The 14,078-nt window shown below is 40.1% G+C and overlaps 1 long non-coding RNA gene across 4 annotated transcripts; it reads right to left on the bottom strand.

Annotated features, from left to right (window-relative positions):
- Nucleotides 1-419: 419 nt before the first annotated feature.
- On the bottom strand, nt 420-13,672 carry LOC137860439 (uncharacterized). Of its 4 annotated transcripts, none has more exons than XR_011098913.1 (4): nt 13,599-13,672; nt 12,856-13,071; nt 10,913-11,116; nt 420-1,098 (listed from the first exon to the last, which is right to left on the bottom strand). It is a non-coding gene; the product is annotated as an uncharacterized lncRNA (long non-coding RNA). The 4 variants fall into 4 exon arrangements; XR_011098912.1 differs by lacking the exon at nt 420-1,098 and adding an exon at nt 1,136-5,499; XR_011098910.1 differs by lacking the exon at nt 420-1,098 and adding an exon at nt 1,136-5,719.
- Nucleotides 13,673-14,078: the final 406 nt, after the last annotated feature.

Below are 14,078 nucleotides of genomic sequence, written 5' to 3' on the forward strand. Positions count from 1 at the left end.
ACACATCATTCCCTCTAGGCCCTTCACCATCTTTGTTGCCTCCCTTTGGAGGTGCTCTAACAGTTTTGACTTCCTAACATTGTGGCTCCCAAAACTGCTTGCAGTACTCAAGGTGAGGCTGCACGAGTGCAGAGCAGAGCAGGACAGTCTGACACACTGAAACATGATGGCTTTCAAGATGACTGCTATTGAAGCACTTCTTGGAGCAAAGCCAGGAGATGACCCTACAGGATCACTCAAAGGGTCTGACTGCTGTGGCACACACTACTGGTGTACGAGCAAGCTGCAGCTGACCCACAGCCAAAGGCAAGCCAGAATGATTTTCTAGGCAAGATGTTAGAGTTCAAAGCAGCCTGGAGAAAGACATTTTTTTTTTTTTTAATTGAAAATTTCAGAAATTATAAGATACATATTGGACCACCTGAATAGACATTTTCCCTCTTACCTATGAAGTCTTGGCAGCAGCATAGAGCAGCATAGGTCACATACTGTTCCCAGCCATGCAGACCATACAATCAAAAAACAGTAGAAATTCAATAACACAGTTTACCCAACTCTCCTTTAGTCTCTTCTCATGCTGTCCTCAAACCCTCCTCACTTCAGGATTTGTGTACAATAAACACCCTTAACAGAACGCAGCTGAGGTGACACACTGACGCTGTGGTTTTTCATTGCTTTGCTGTACACACACTTCCCCCTCCTCTATTTTTCTAGCAACAGTTTATCTGGCATCACTTAAGTATCTTTCTGTATTAAATATTCTGGATAAAATTATTCTTTCAGGCCTACTCATCTGAGATACTTTTTAGCATATACATTTCACAGAACTGTGATTACTGTAGCATTAGTGGGAGATTCAATACATATACATAGGATACAAACCTGACCCAAACAGCATACTCTATATGATAGAGGTCTTTCATAAATCTTTCTCTCATTTGGGGAGAGGCGAGCGCACTTGCAGCTCCAGCTTGGCAAGACTGGCCTGCTGAACGTAGAGCTTTGGTGTCATGAGCATCAGTGTCCAAGTAATTCTTAGATGATGCTTGAATACCACAGGTAGATCCAGTAACTTCCACTGCACCTTGAGGTACCGGGCTAAAAAGGCACCAAAAAGCAATCCATAAGCTAATAGTTTTGTTTTGGTGTTTTCTTTTTTCTTTCTTTTTTTTTTTTTTTTTTTTCCCTCATGCTCCACAGGAATTTCATGCTATGTTAGCTGCAATTTAAAGCTGACCTCCTACAGCAAATAAAAATTCCACTTATGGGGAAGTAGCAAGAACAGAACAGGGGCACCTCAGTAATTTTCCTTGTCAAGTCTAGCCCTCCTTGTCTTTGTAATTTGGAAAATAATAGAAAACTCCAGATGTTTCTGAGGGCACATATATTCCTTTCTAGCCTAAATGGTATTTTCCATTTGAAAATTGTAATTTGCTCTATCAACCATACAAAGCAGACACAGTTTTCTTTCTGTCATAATATAAACAGTTTTAGAAATGTTATGTGGTAAAAGGTACATCAGCTGACTGAGAATCTGAAAACAGGTGCCAGACAGAAGAGCAACAAGTCGGAGATGCAAGTCTGAAATAATCCTTTAAAGTTCATTACTTTTTCAGAATGGGTATCATTAAAAAAAAATAATAATTAAAAAAAAAAAAAAGCCTTCAGTTTGCCATTCCAAAAACTAATGTACTTTATAATTTTGTGAGTAATCTTCTGTGTAGTCTGCTGTCATTTAGGACTGCTGATGTAGCTGGAGAACAAGAGCAGCTTGTCACACTGCATTATTAACTGTCTGCTTGTAAACCTTAGAGACTTTCTGCCCACTTGTGACTTAATATCTCATTAACCTTTTACAATATCTGAACCCAAGAAAGATATCTGCATTTTGTGAATAAACATCAGCTATCGTCTCAACTTCTCTCATGAACAGCAGCAATGTTTAACAGTATGAGATATAGTCCAGTGATACGCATACTCTTCAAAACTTAGATTGTAAATTTGCCATAAAGAAGATTGCTACATGTCTACACCATTTACTTATTTTTTTATTTCAGATATCAGTCCAATATAATGCTTGCTGTCTAATGTTGTGACTTAGGAACATTTATGTAAAAAAAAAAAATATATTATATATATATATTATTTTATATATAAATATATATATATATTTATTTATTTTTTAAAGGTAAAATTGATCATTTGCAGGCAATGTAGGCATGGAGTGCCAGAAACAGAAGTCATTGTCCTGTGATAAGCAATCAAAATACTAGATTGCTCTTCACCTGATGCAGGTTTTCAGACAGGCTGGGATGCCCAGGTAATCATATTTTACATACGGGCAGGAAGAGTTAAGCCTTGGCCTTAAGGTGCAGGAGCTTGCTGGCTTCAGGAGTCAAGGCTGTGGACACCACTTGAGGATGAGTGGCACGTTCAGAGGCACGACGTCTCTCTCAGTTCCAGCCCAACCTGAGGCAATCCAGCTCCCTCCTATTACAGACAGACTACTGAATAAAACGGGGCTCTACACAAACATAGTCCTAAGAGCTGTAGAGACTGTTTACATATCTCTAGACATCTTTTTCAGCTCTGGTACTGTTATTTTTTTCCAAACACCAATTGCCATGCACTCGTTTTTGTTCTTAGTTGTATTTATATCGCAAAATGTTGCTGAGATCATCCCAGACATAAAGCTTAGGGACCACCAGACCTAAACCTTAAATCTCTGGCTTTTGATTGTCTAACAATGCTAAAGGCATGTTCTTAGTGCTAGAGAAACAGCAGACTTACATGCTCAGTTAAAAAAGGAAAGTTTTAGTATACAGTATGTTACTGTTCAGACACCACGTATTTTCATTACTGGCAAACAATAAAATAAAAGGCCATCACAGTATCTAGCTCCCCAGCTTACTCCTTACTCGCAGCATGCTTCCTCACGCTGCTACTTCTGGAATTAGATGTGACACCCTATGCAGTGCCCTATTAGGACCGTAGTCAGTTGGACAAAGTATTGATATTGCAGCTTGACAGTAGCAAAAACATAAAGCCAACAACAATTTCGGGAGTAATATCCATACGCTTCTACATTTTCCTCTTTCAGCTGTTTTCACTCTATTTTTCTTGTAAGCACATGTAAAATAAAGTAGGCTGGGGTTCACCAGAATTAACAAGTTAATAGCATTCATATGTTAGGAGGGCTTATTTTTCTCGAAGCAAATTAGTCTGAACATTAGTTAAGGTACTCAGACAAGTATAGTGAAGGCTTGACTAGAACAGTCTATTCTGGAGAGGTTTGCAACAAAATGTGAAGATTTAATAATACATTGTACTTAGATGTCAGAAGCACCTTTCATCCAAAGATCACAAATGCGGTACCAGCAAAAAAAATAAGTCTCACAAGTTCTTTGTAAGACACATCATAATAATCATTGTATGTTTTTACCGTTGGACATAACAATTCACTTCAAGTCACAGAAGAGCATAGTAGCAGAGGAAGAAAAAGATGTTTAGGGCTCAGTCCCAAGTCTTCCACTGTAACCACTGTCAAAACTGTCATACTAGCAGTGGGATTCTTTGGTAACAGGACAATCATGCCTTTGAATTTTATATCTCCAACAGTATAATACTCCATAAAGAAATTAATTAAAATGCATATTTTATGGGACTTCAAAAGTTGTATTTTAAATTCACAAATATTCCAGAATGCCTAGATTCTGATTAGCTCCCTCCTCTATGGCGGTGTTACACTGCATATTCTCAGCTTTCAGTGAAAAATATAATGATCCCAACTGTTATGGTTGGAAAGATAATTTTTAAATCATTTCACTCCTGGAGGTACAGACAGCCTGACACATTAGCTGTCTGAGAAGTGTGAGCTGCCTTACTAAACTGAAGCTGAAAAGTCAGCTTAAATATATAAGTATCAAGATATATATATATTTTAACTCTTTTAGTGACTGTCAGAGTACCTGTAAAAGGTAGGACATTGAGTAAACCACCCCAAACCTATTATCATCATTAAATGATTGATTGCTATCATATATAGTGTCTGTGAAGAGCCAATAATAAGCCACAAGCATTAATCCCAGTTATAGGCTTGTATAAAGTATGGCACGTTTATAGAATCATTGCAGATTTGGACATTTACTTTCCAAAAATTGTCTTTTTCCCTGGCTGCCCAGGGAAGTGGTGGAGTCACCATCCCTGGAGGTCTTTAAAAGACGTTTAGATGTAGAGCTTAGGGATATGGTTTAGTGGGGACTGTTAGTGTTAGGTCAGAGGTTGGACTCAATGATCTTGAGGTCTCTTCCAACCTAGAAATTCTGTGATTCTGTGATTTTGCCACCAAGTGTATTGATGGGAAAGAGGCATCTCCAAAAACAGTAGGGACACCAAATCATCACAGAATCACAGACTGGTTGAGGTTGGAAGGGATCATCTAGTCCAACCTCCTGCCGAACAGGGTCACCTACAGCTCATTGCATGGGATCGTATCCAGATGGGTTTTGAGTTTCTCCAGAGGAGACTCCACAACCTCTCTGGGCAACCTGTTTTTTTACTGTAAGGGTGACAGCACTGGAAGTCTTTCCTCATATTTATCTGGAACTTCCCATGCCTCAGTTTGTGCTCATTGCCTCGTCCCGTTGCTGGGTACCACTGAAGAGTCTGGCACCACCCTCTTCACACCTTCCTTCAGATATTTACGTACATTGGTAAGATCCTCCCTCAGTCTCAGTCTTCTCCAAGTTAAATAAGCCCAGCCCTCTCAGCCTCTCTTCATATGACAGATGCTCTAGCCCCCTAATCGTCTTAGCAGGCCTCTGCTGGACTCACTCCAGTAGCTCCAGATCCCTCTTGTACTGGGGAGCCTGGAACAGGACACAATGCTCCAGGTGTGGCCTCACCAGGGCTGGGTAGAGGGGCAGGATCACCTCCCTCTGACTTCTGGCAACACTTCCTAACGCAGCCCCGTATGCCATTGGCCTTCCTGGCCACAAGAGCACAGTGCTGGCTCGTGGTTAACCTGCTGTCCAGCAGCACTCCCAGGTCCTTCTGCACAGAGCTGCTTTCCAGCAGGTCAGCTCCAGCCTGTATTGGTGCATGGGGCTATTCCTCCCTCAGTGCAGGACCTTGCACTTGCCTTTGTTGAACATCATGAGGTTCCTCTTGGCCCAACCCTCTGGCCTGTCCAGTTCTCTCTGAATAGCAGCACGGCCCTCTGGTGGATCAGCTACTCCTCCTGGTTTTGTGTCATCAGCAAGTTTGCTAAGAGTACACACCGTCCTTCAGCCAGGTTGCTGATTGTGAACTTCCATGAAAAGTGGTTTCAAGGATGGTGGCTAAGATCACAACATCCCATCTCAGCAGCTGTGACGATCCATAAATCCAGGTCACTGGAGCCCTTTTGCAATGCCCATTTCCAATTATCGAAAGGAAAGAGGCACAGTTTAGGCAGTGGTGATGCAGAGGTCAGTGGGGAAGAAATACCTTTTGCATGACCTGCATTAGCCACACAGGCAGCAGAACACGCAGAGAGAAGACAGCTGAAAAAGAGCTACATTCTGATTTGTCCTCTACGTTTGCAATTGTCACAGCTTGTTAATAAAAGCATCCAGATTTTAATTAATCTGAAAGTGGTGTAGCATTTCAGGCAGAGCAGCATCAACTCCCCAGACCTTGCTGCGGAACACAAGTCTTCTTAATTCTGGGTACACTGGACCTTTATTAAATGTCACAAAAGTAAACGTAGTTTGGAGACGTGGAGAGCTACTTCTATATCCAGTTTTTTACTTAATTAAAACGTAATTGTACCAGCAGAAATTCTAATACGACTTGCAATTAAAAACATTACATTTTGTATTAATTCATCCTTCATTAAAATTTCAACAAAAAATAGAAAACAGTACTCCTGCAAAGACCAAGAAGGAGAGAGATTGCAGAGAAGGCCCTCTGTGAAACAGTCACATTTATGCAAGAGGACTGCTGATCAGTTGAGAGGGAAAGCTGTGGAAGAGAACCTTTCTGCAATATTTTTCTTTCACAGCCTGGTAGAGCTGCTAGAAGGAATTCCTGGCGGGAGTAATGCTGACCATAGCTGAGAAGCAGCAAGCTTTTAGTTGCGTGCTTATCCCCTGAGTCACTCCATGGCAGTCTTTCACCTTACTGCCTTGCCCCAGTGTACATCCTTATAAAGAAAGAAGCAGTACTTAAGTATATCATCAATATCAGCATGGCATTAAGATGATCAGTCCCAGGCTTGTTGTGTGCTACCTTCCTCTTCCAGACTAGCACAACTAATCTTTTTCTCTAAGCACACTTCATTTAACATGATATAAAAAGAAAATTTTAGCTTGTAGAAATACCGCATCGGTTATCAGAGTGAGTGTGCATGGGTGAGGACACGAGTGACAGATAAGTAGAAAAAAGCAAAATATGGTTATTTCTTAAAGACATTAGTGCTGATAACATAACAGTCAGGTTATTAGAAGCCAAGGTGTAGAATACCACCTTGGTATTCTACAGGCTTTGGGGGACGCTGCCTTCCCACTCCTGCTGCCCCTGCAGCATATCAGGCTTTCTTCATGTCAGGTTTATTTCAATATTCTACCAAATGCAGTTCTCATATCCCTCAACAAGCTGCAACAGTGCACGTTACAAGTCTTGGAAATGCAGAAAGTGGCATTTACTGGTAGTGTACATCAGGCCACGCTCTATTTCTTTGAGAATCATTTATTCCAGCTTCCATAATGCCTTACAATAAACAGTGAACTTTTTTTTTCCTTAACTGTAAAAGGATGGAAAACTTCTAATGATTGTCAAGATGAGCATCTCATTACTGACTCTACAGCCAATTCACCGTGGAGAGTTTTTGTTTAAAAGGCAGCTTGTTCAAGCCAGGCTGTGGTTCATCCTTTGAGACACCCAGCTCGCAGACTACTGCTCCTTCCTTTAAGTAGCAGTAACTTTGTCATCTGCCTCTAGCAATTCTTTGGGATGTCACACATCAAAACACAGCTTTTCTTCGTTCATCCTAATAGGTAGCAAAGAGTTCAGAGTTTTTAGGTTCAGAGGCTGATGTAGTCTTGTTTTGACCCTTCTCAACACGGTGAATGCCCTGCAGTGCTCTGCGCTGGAGTGCAGCAATCGCAGCAGAATTCTCATCAATCTCATGGAGAGAGGCAGCACATCTGAGCTGCACCACAGCTTAGGAGCACTGCCCCTGTATCTTAAAATCTGATGTTGCAGCCCATTTGCGGCAACGGTAGATGCCTCAATAGCTGCAGTTAGTCTTGCTGAATATTCAGCAGCAGCTTTGTGTTCCTCATTACTGCCAGCTCGAAGTTTATTGGCAGCATTTAATATCTTTTAATTAAAATCAAGCAGAAGTAACAGTATACCTTAACCAAATGTTATAAATAAAAACGGCTTGTTTTTCTTTTCTGCTTGGAACGAGAAAGTCATTACCATTGCTATGGCATGGCAAGAAGTGCATTCTCTGTCTGTTGCTGTTTCTGGTTTGGATGCAGAACTTGCCAGAGTGACAGACAGCATTGCACGTTCAAGCCTGCGTGGCCAGCAGCTCTGTGCTTCCCTGGGCTCAGAAACTTCAGCTACTGCTGGATGCTAACTCTATGCAATAGATAATAATAATGCTTTGGGTTTATTTAAAATGCTGTGTTTTTTGTTTTGTTTTGTTTTGTTTTTTTCCTACACCTAGCACTTGACAGAGGTACATATCATTACCATCATTTTATAGATGAAGAAGTTGAGAGAGGGTAAGCTATTGCAACTGGTCTACTGTCACAGTGCTGAGGTTTGAAGAGCATGGATTTTCTTGGACCAATTCAAAGTCCTTGAAATCAAAATCAAAATAATGAAAAGATGTGTTTTCTTCACGGGGAGATTTTTCAGTGGCGTGCCACTTCGATGTACGACAAAACTTGCATAAGACAGAAGGATAAGAAATGAGAAGGTAAATGAAAATATAAGAAAAAGTATTATGAAGTGAAGCAAAATGTGAATAAGAAACAAAAAGTGAGTATAGATTTACAAATGAGGTAAGAGACCTCTAAGAAAGCCACATTACCTGTCTTAGACAACTTCTGCCATCCAACTTAGGTGCGATGCAGTGTTTCACCTCTCAGCTACTGTTGGACTCTTATCCAAAACAGTGGAGAGCTGCACACCCCTTTCCCTCATCCATCAAGTTATGAAAAACACTGCCCATTACAGGAGAGGCACATATGACAGGACACACATGGCCTCCTAGTTACATGACCAGTCATGCAACAACACACAGCATTTTTGCCAGGAAGAAAGGATAGCAACTAATAAGCAAGGTCAGTTGTTGTGGAAGACCCTGAGGTAGCGATTTCCCTGCTTTTCAAAAGTTAGGAGCATAAGTTTCTTTCTTCTAAAGCAGAAGGTTTAAAGGGGGTGGGCAATCTATGTTATACATCTAAAGTTAGATGCTTTGCTATTAACTACAGAGTGCGAAAATACACCTGTAAAACTCTGAGTTGCTTGTCTGCAATCACGTTAATCATGTTGATTTACACACAAGCTGCTTAAGGTTAGACATGCTTTATCTGCTGCACACTAGCCATTCAGACAGCAAATGTTTGGGGCCATTTCCACAGTTTCTTACTTTTAAGGAATCTCAGCTGCAAGCAACGGATAGAGAACATAAATCACTGGAGAGCCGGCTGATCCCTGCTGAGCTCCACGCCGAGCACCCTGTGGTGCCATTGGCCTGCTCTGGTTTATGCCATCCAGCAAAGAGCACAGGGCCCAAAAACACAGCCTAAAGCCTGCCAGATACATGACCACCTCCGGGTCGGCTGAACAGCTGGATTACTCTCACAGTAGGGCTCAAATATCACAGCCACAGACATTATTGCTAAATAGTCAACAAAATGTCATTTGCGGTGCAAAGTAGCTGATAGTTACTACTTCAGAGCTGTTTATTGCTGCATGGATAGAAGCCAAAACTACTCTTTATGATAAAGTTAATGGTGTACAGTTTGTAAGTTAGTTATAACAACACCTCAAGCATTTCTACAAAACTTAATTTAATATTCCAACTCATTAAAAATCTTATTATAGAAACCACTTACAGGCTTTATAAACACATTTTTGTATTATTAGGGAAGGATCTTAATAAAGAACAGTTTGAATGCAAAAATGCACATGTAGAGTAAATTGCTTATAGTAAAACTAGCTAAATGAAATTTGCTGTCAGCAAACCTCCCGACTAGTTTCTTCATCTGTGTTACAAATGTGCTATGTTTTTATGTATGTAGACCTTTTTCTAATCGAAAGAACGTACCAGAGAATTCCAGCAACTGAGATAATGGTGTTAACGTTGGCTGTAATGATGCTCTATGAACCAAAATATCCCGGAGCAGTCAATGATGAGCACACACAGTTGATTATGACAATGGATGCAACTCCCATCCCTAGATATTTATCTCTTTCAAGCTATACCAATTCTTTAATAGTAAAAATGAGAAACAATATTGAATTTTGGAAAAGCCTCTTGTAGAAAACCAGTTTGGATCTACTTATAACAGTATTTGTTATGTTTATCTACTAAATAAGCTACTGCTTTATTATTTTTATTTATTGCCAGCATACTGTGACATTGTGTGGTGATATACCAGTAAAAGTATTCATTAAAAGAATTACCTGAAAGCAAACATGTTTCATCTGTGTAACTGATTTTTTAATGAGGCAATAGACTAACAGTGAATTAATGATTGCTTTGTCATCAGAACAGAAGCCAGTAAGAGTTTGCATCAGAAATGCCATAGTCTTCACTGGCATTACTGTTGTTGCTATTCATACTATGTAAATTTTAGAAACCTGTAATATTTACATCTGATATAACAGATATTTTCATCCTTTTGTTTTAAATTTTGTGCACTAACAGGCTGAAATAGGTATAATTTCAGACTTTTGTAAATAAAAAAAAATTGTTGTTTATAATAACACTTCAAATGTTGATCTGCAGATCCCTATCTTAATGAATTAGTAGTGTTTTCTACATGCAAAATAAATGCAAAAGGTCAGCTTATTATACAAACTACTGTGATGTGAATTAATTTTGTTTTTCTGCTGAAACTGCATGCAGTCACAGAGGTTTATATGGAGAAATATTACTAAGTTTTGTTCACTGACATACCACAAAATACAAAAAAAGAGACAAGAAGCGCAAGTCACTGAAATTACTCTTACGCGCAGCCAGATTGTTTTTAAAAACAAGCTTTTCAGATTCTTTGACAGCAGACCTATAGCTGCAGCTAACACTCCATTTCTGCTTTCTCTTTCTCACACCTCTCTCCAGAAGTACTCTCCTGAGCCTGACAGAGCCAAATCATGCTCCCTGTAGGCCACAGACAGCCCCCCTCCATGAGGCAGGATCCAAACCCGTATTTCACACTTAGTTGTGGTCAGGCCACCTGGGCCAGAGAAAGGGGAGGAGGACCTGTTTCTAGCTGTCTTCTGTGGTAGAAGAGGGGGCATGAAGAGATGGGAAAAGATGGGGAGTCAGAGACGTGGGGCACAGGATAGATCAGTGAAATTATTAACATGACATTAATTATGAAAACACTGAACCAGGCAGCAAGACCTGCTAAAGAGGCCTTGCAGGGAGAAACCAGGAATCCATGGCCCCTCATCCGAGGGTCAAAATCCATATACATTAATACCCTCCATACCTTCCTCCCGTTTTCCCAGTGCTCACCAACAAGCTGTGGGCATATGTGGGCTTTCTCACATGCATCTGGCCCCATTCTTCCCTTCCAGCCAGAAATTACTTCCAAATGGTTCTGGTGGAAACAGACTCCCAGAGAAGCAGCCTAGCGTGAGGAACCAAGTAGAATGTAGCAAACACAGTCCTTAGTGTCCTCACCTGTGTGACTAACAGTGAATCCACACTCAGAGCAACGTTCATAATTAGCTTTCTTCTTCATCACCATGCACATGGAGAAGTGGTCAGCAGGTGGTTGTCCCCACCTGCTTGCATCCCGTTGAGCTCTTCAGCCAGGAGCCCTCTTGCATCTTGTAAGAGAATGAGGAGCTGTAATAGACATTGCTGCTAACTTCTGGAGGTTTTCTGCAGGGAGAAAAAGTAATTGGTGCAATGGAAAATGATGTGAGGATGGAGCCAAGCACCCTGGGGGTTTCTGCTGGCCCCGAGGTGTCATTGTCACTTCTCCATGCTAACCCAAACACCCCAGGAAAGCATTTCAATAGTATTTAGCTGCAGTCCGTGCCTGGCAGTGCTTCACATAGTTTGTAAGACATAAGTCCAGTCCTATGTAGCTCTGTTCTCCCCTTGGCCTTTCTAAGATTTCCTGCTCTGTACCACTTCTGCTTTACCTAGACACTCCTCAGCAGTCCAGCCTCAAGGGGTGGAGGGGAAGACATTTGGGTATGACACTCACAACAGAAAAACTTATTTTCCTTTCAGAAAATGCACATTTTTAAATCCATCAGGGATGGACTGCCTCCATCGTGCCTGTAACCCTATACACCAGAGGAAAAGAAGAGGGAAGGATGTGCTCTAGTGTGAATAAAACCTTTAGTACTGTTTGCCTGAGATTTTTTTGCAGTAATGTGTTCTGGTTTTTTTTGGTTGGTTGGTTGATTTTTTTTTTTGGGGGGTGCTTTTTTTTTTTTTTTTTAAACAAATTTTGGGAAGTCAGTATTGTATTTCATCCTCTAGTACATTTGCTTGTGACCCCTTCATTTATCACAGAAATAGGTCTTACATTTACAAGTATGGAAGACACATAAGAAAAGATTTTATTTTTTTTTTCTCTTTTCAATATCTATTCCATTGATGCTACCCTTGTGGGCTTTCTATTGCTGTACCTCACTCCCAATGCAAATGTCATCATCAGGTAAAAATAAACTTTAAGACTACCTAAAAGACTACCTAACAAAGTAGCTTTGTTTGCCTTTAGCAATTTAATATATCTTCAGCATAGAAAGTTTGCCCACATGTGGATGAAAAAGCTTTGGTGCATCTGTATGCGCTCCTGATCTGACTTTTCTCTCCTCTGGGCCCATGGGCTGAACTGATTTAAAGGTGCCTGATCATCTTCTAAGTACATAGCCACAAAGTTCAGCTGGTGCTTTGTGATTAAATCTTCCCTCAAAAGCCAGAAAGCTGAAGTGGCAGCACTAAGCCTACAACCAAAGTGCCTTTAGCAGTTCCTTTGTGTGGCATCTGTCGATGCAGAATCCAAGAAATGAAATCCAAAGAAAAAATACAGTTATAATATAATTATGAATATGCTCCTGCATTTCTGTAAATGCTTGATATTTAATCAAAATAACAAATATTCATTCCTTACCAGGACTTACTGATGTGAGCCAGAAGAAGATTGAAATGTTGGTTGTTTTTTTTCAAGCCACAGATGTTACCTTATCTCAGGGAAATGACAGCAGGTTCTGAGGCAGAATGTTGAACTTTTCTACCGTGTCTGCTGTGCCATCAAATAGGTTGTCGCGATCCTGGTTCTTACTGCGACGTGCCAACAAAACTAATTTTATATCACTTCTTGGAGTTCCATAGCAGGATGCTGTTCACTGCTAATGTATTTTCATTCATATATATATATATACAGAAAGAATCTGTGATAGGTGACAGTATATCACCTTGTTATTTTTAGTCCAAGTACATAATTTATGTTATTTACTGTTACTGGGGCTCCAGGCTGATTCAGGACTGTGATAGTGACTCAAATCAAGTTAGAAAAAGAACATTAGCATTACAATCTGTACAAGCTATGAACCAGAAAATTCAGATTCAATTTGGGGGATGAGAGAAGGCTGGAGATACTTCACCTGCTCCTATGTCATGAGTGCAACACAACCAGATACGTTAGATAAGGATTTCCTCTTTTAAAGGCAAGCATAAATGAAGAGGACCAGTGCTGTGATGATGCAGAATTACATAGCTCTGTTGAAATAATGGATCCAGTAGGGTATCTGGAGACAGTTTAAAGATACTGCTTCTATGAAATTTGGCTGGACCAGTCAAATCAGCAAGACGAGATAGAGCTGGAAAATAATCAGAAAACATTTTGCCTGTCAAAATTCCATTTCTGTTTTTTTCTAAAAAGCAAAGTATGGGCAGGTGGGCTCTATTTGCTCCTCCTCCTTTATTTCAACCATTTAAATAGCCAACCAGTTGCCTTACTATTACTGCATCTTGCTGTATCAGTTATCTTTTTTTTTTTTTTTTTTTTTTTTTTTGTGACTGGTATATTAAATATTGGGGATTGGGTTTTATCTACTGCTATCACTTTCTGTAATCCAATCAAACGAATCTTCTCAGCTGCCCTTAAATAAAAGTAAATAATATTTCCTAAATCATTAGTAGACAAATCCTCAGTGTTAAAAATTAGATGTCACATCACAAAACACCTTTAAGCATATCTCTATAGATAGTGTATACAAATATCACATTTTTTGAAATGGAAAAGAAATCCTAAAATAAAATCCTACCATCCAATCCAAGTAACATATTCCAGGTATCTGGATGAAATGATGCACTAAGAAAGCTATAATGTATAATTAATAATTACCACATTTCTCTCCTCAAAATCGTGCTCATTCCCATGAAGTCAGACCTATTTCCTGATCAAGCCACTGTTCTGCTAGAAAAAAAAAAAAAAAATTAGATGCAAAGTATACTAAACAGTAATGAATAACTTAAAGTCTTGCTTTGCATATCCATAATGCTCTGCTTCCAAGGATTTCAGATCATGCTTCATAAACTTTAATTGAGCTGCCTATCTCCCTATGACATAGGAAAAGATTACTTCCTGTGTTTTATAGCGAGATGATAGCACAGAGAAATACAGAGGTAAATCCTGCCCTCAAGCAAATGGCCACAGAGAGTCTCCTCATTGACTTACCAGTACAGTGCTGCTCTGCAAGCGCTACTCTGAATTTATTTTACAGGTAAGGAACAGAGGAGGATGCTCTAGCTGTCAGTGCTAAGGAGCCTTGCTGTTCCTTGAGGCTGTCTGGGGAAGCAGGCGGGATCCTTGTGAAGCAGGGAA

The sequence above is a fragment of the Anas acuta genome, chromosome 8 (genome assembly GCF_963932015.1).
Source record: "Anas acuta chromosome 8, bAnaAcu1.1, whole genome shotgun sequence".
NCBI classification, from domain to species: Eukaryota; Metazoa; Chordata; class Aves; order Anseriformes; family Anatidae; genus Anas; species Anas acuta.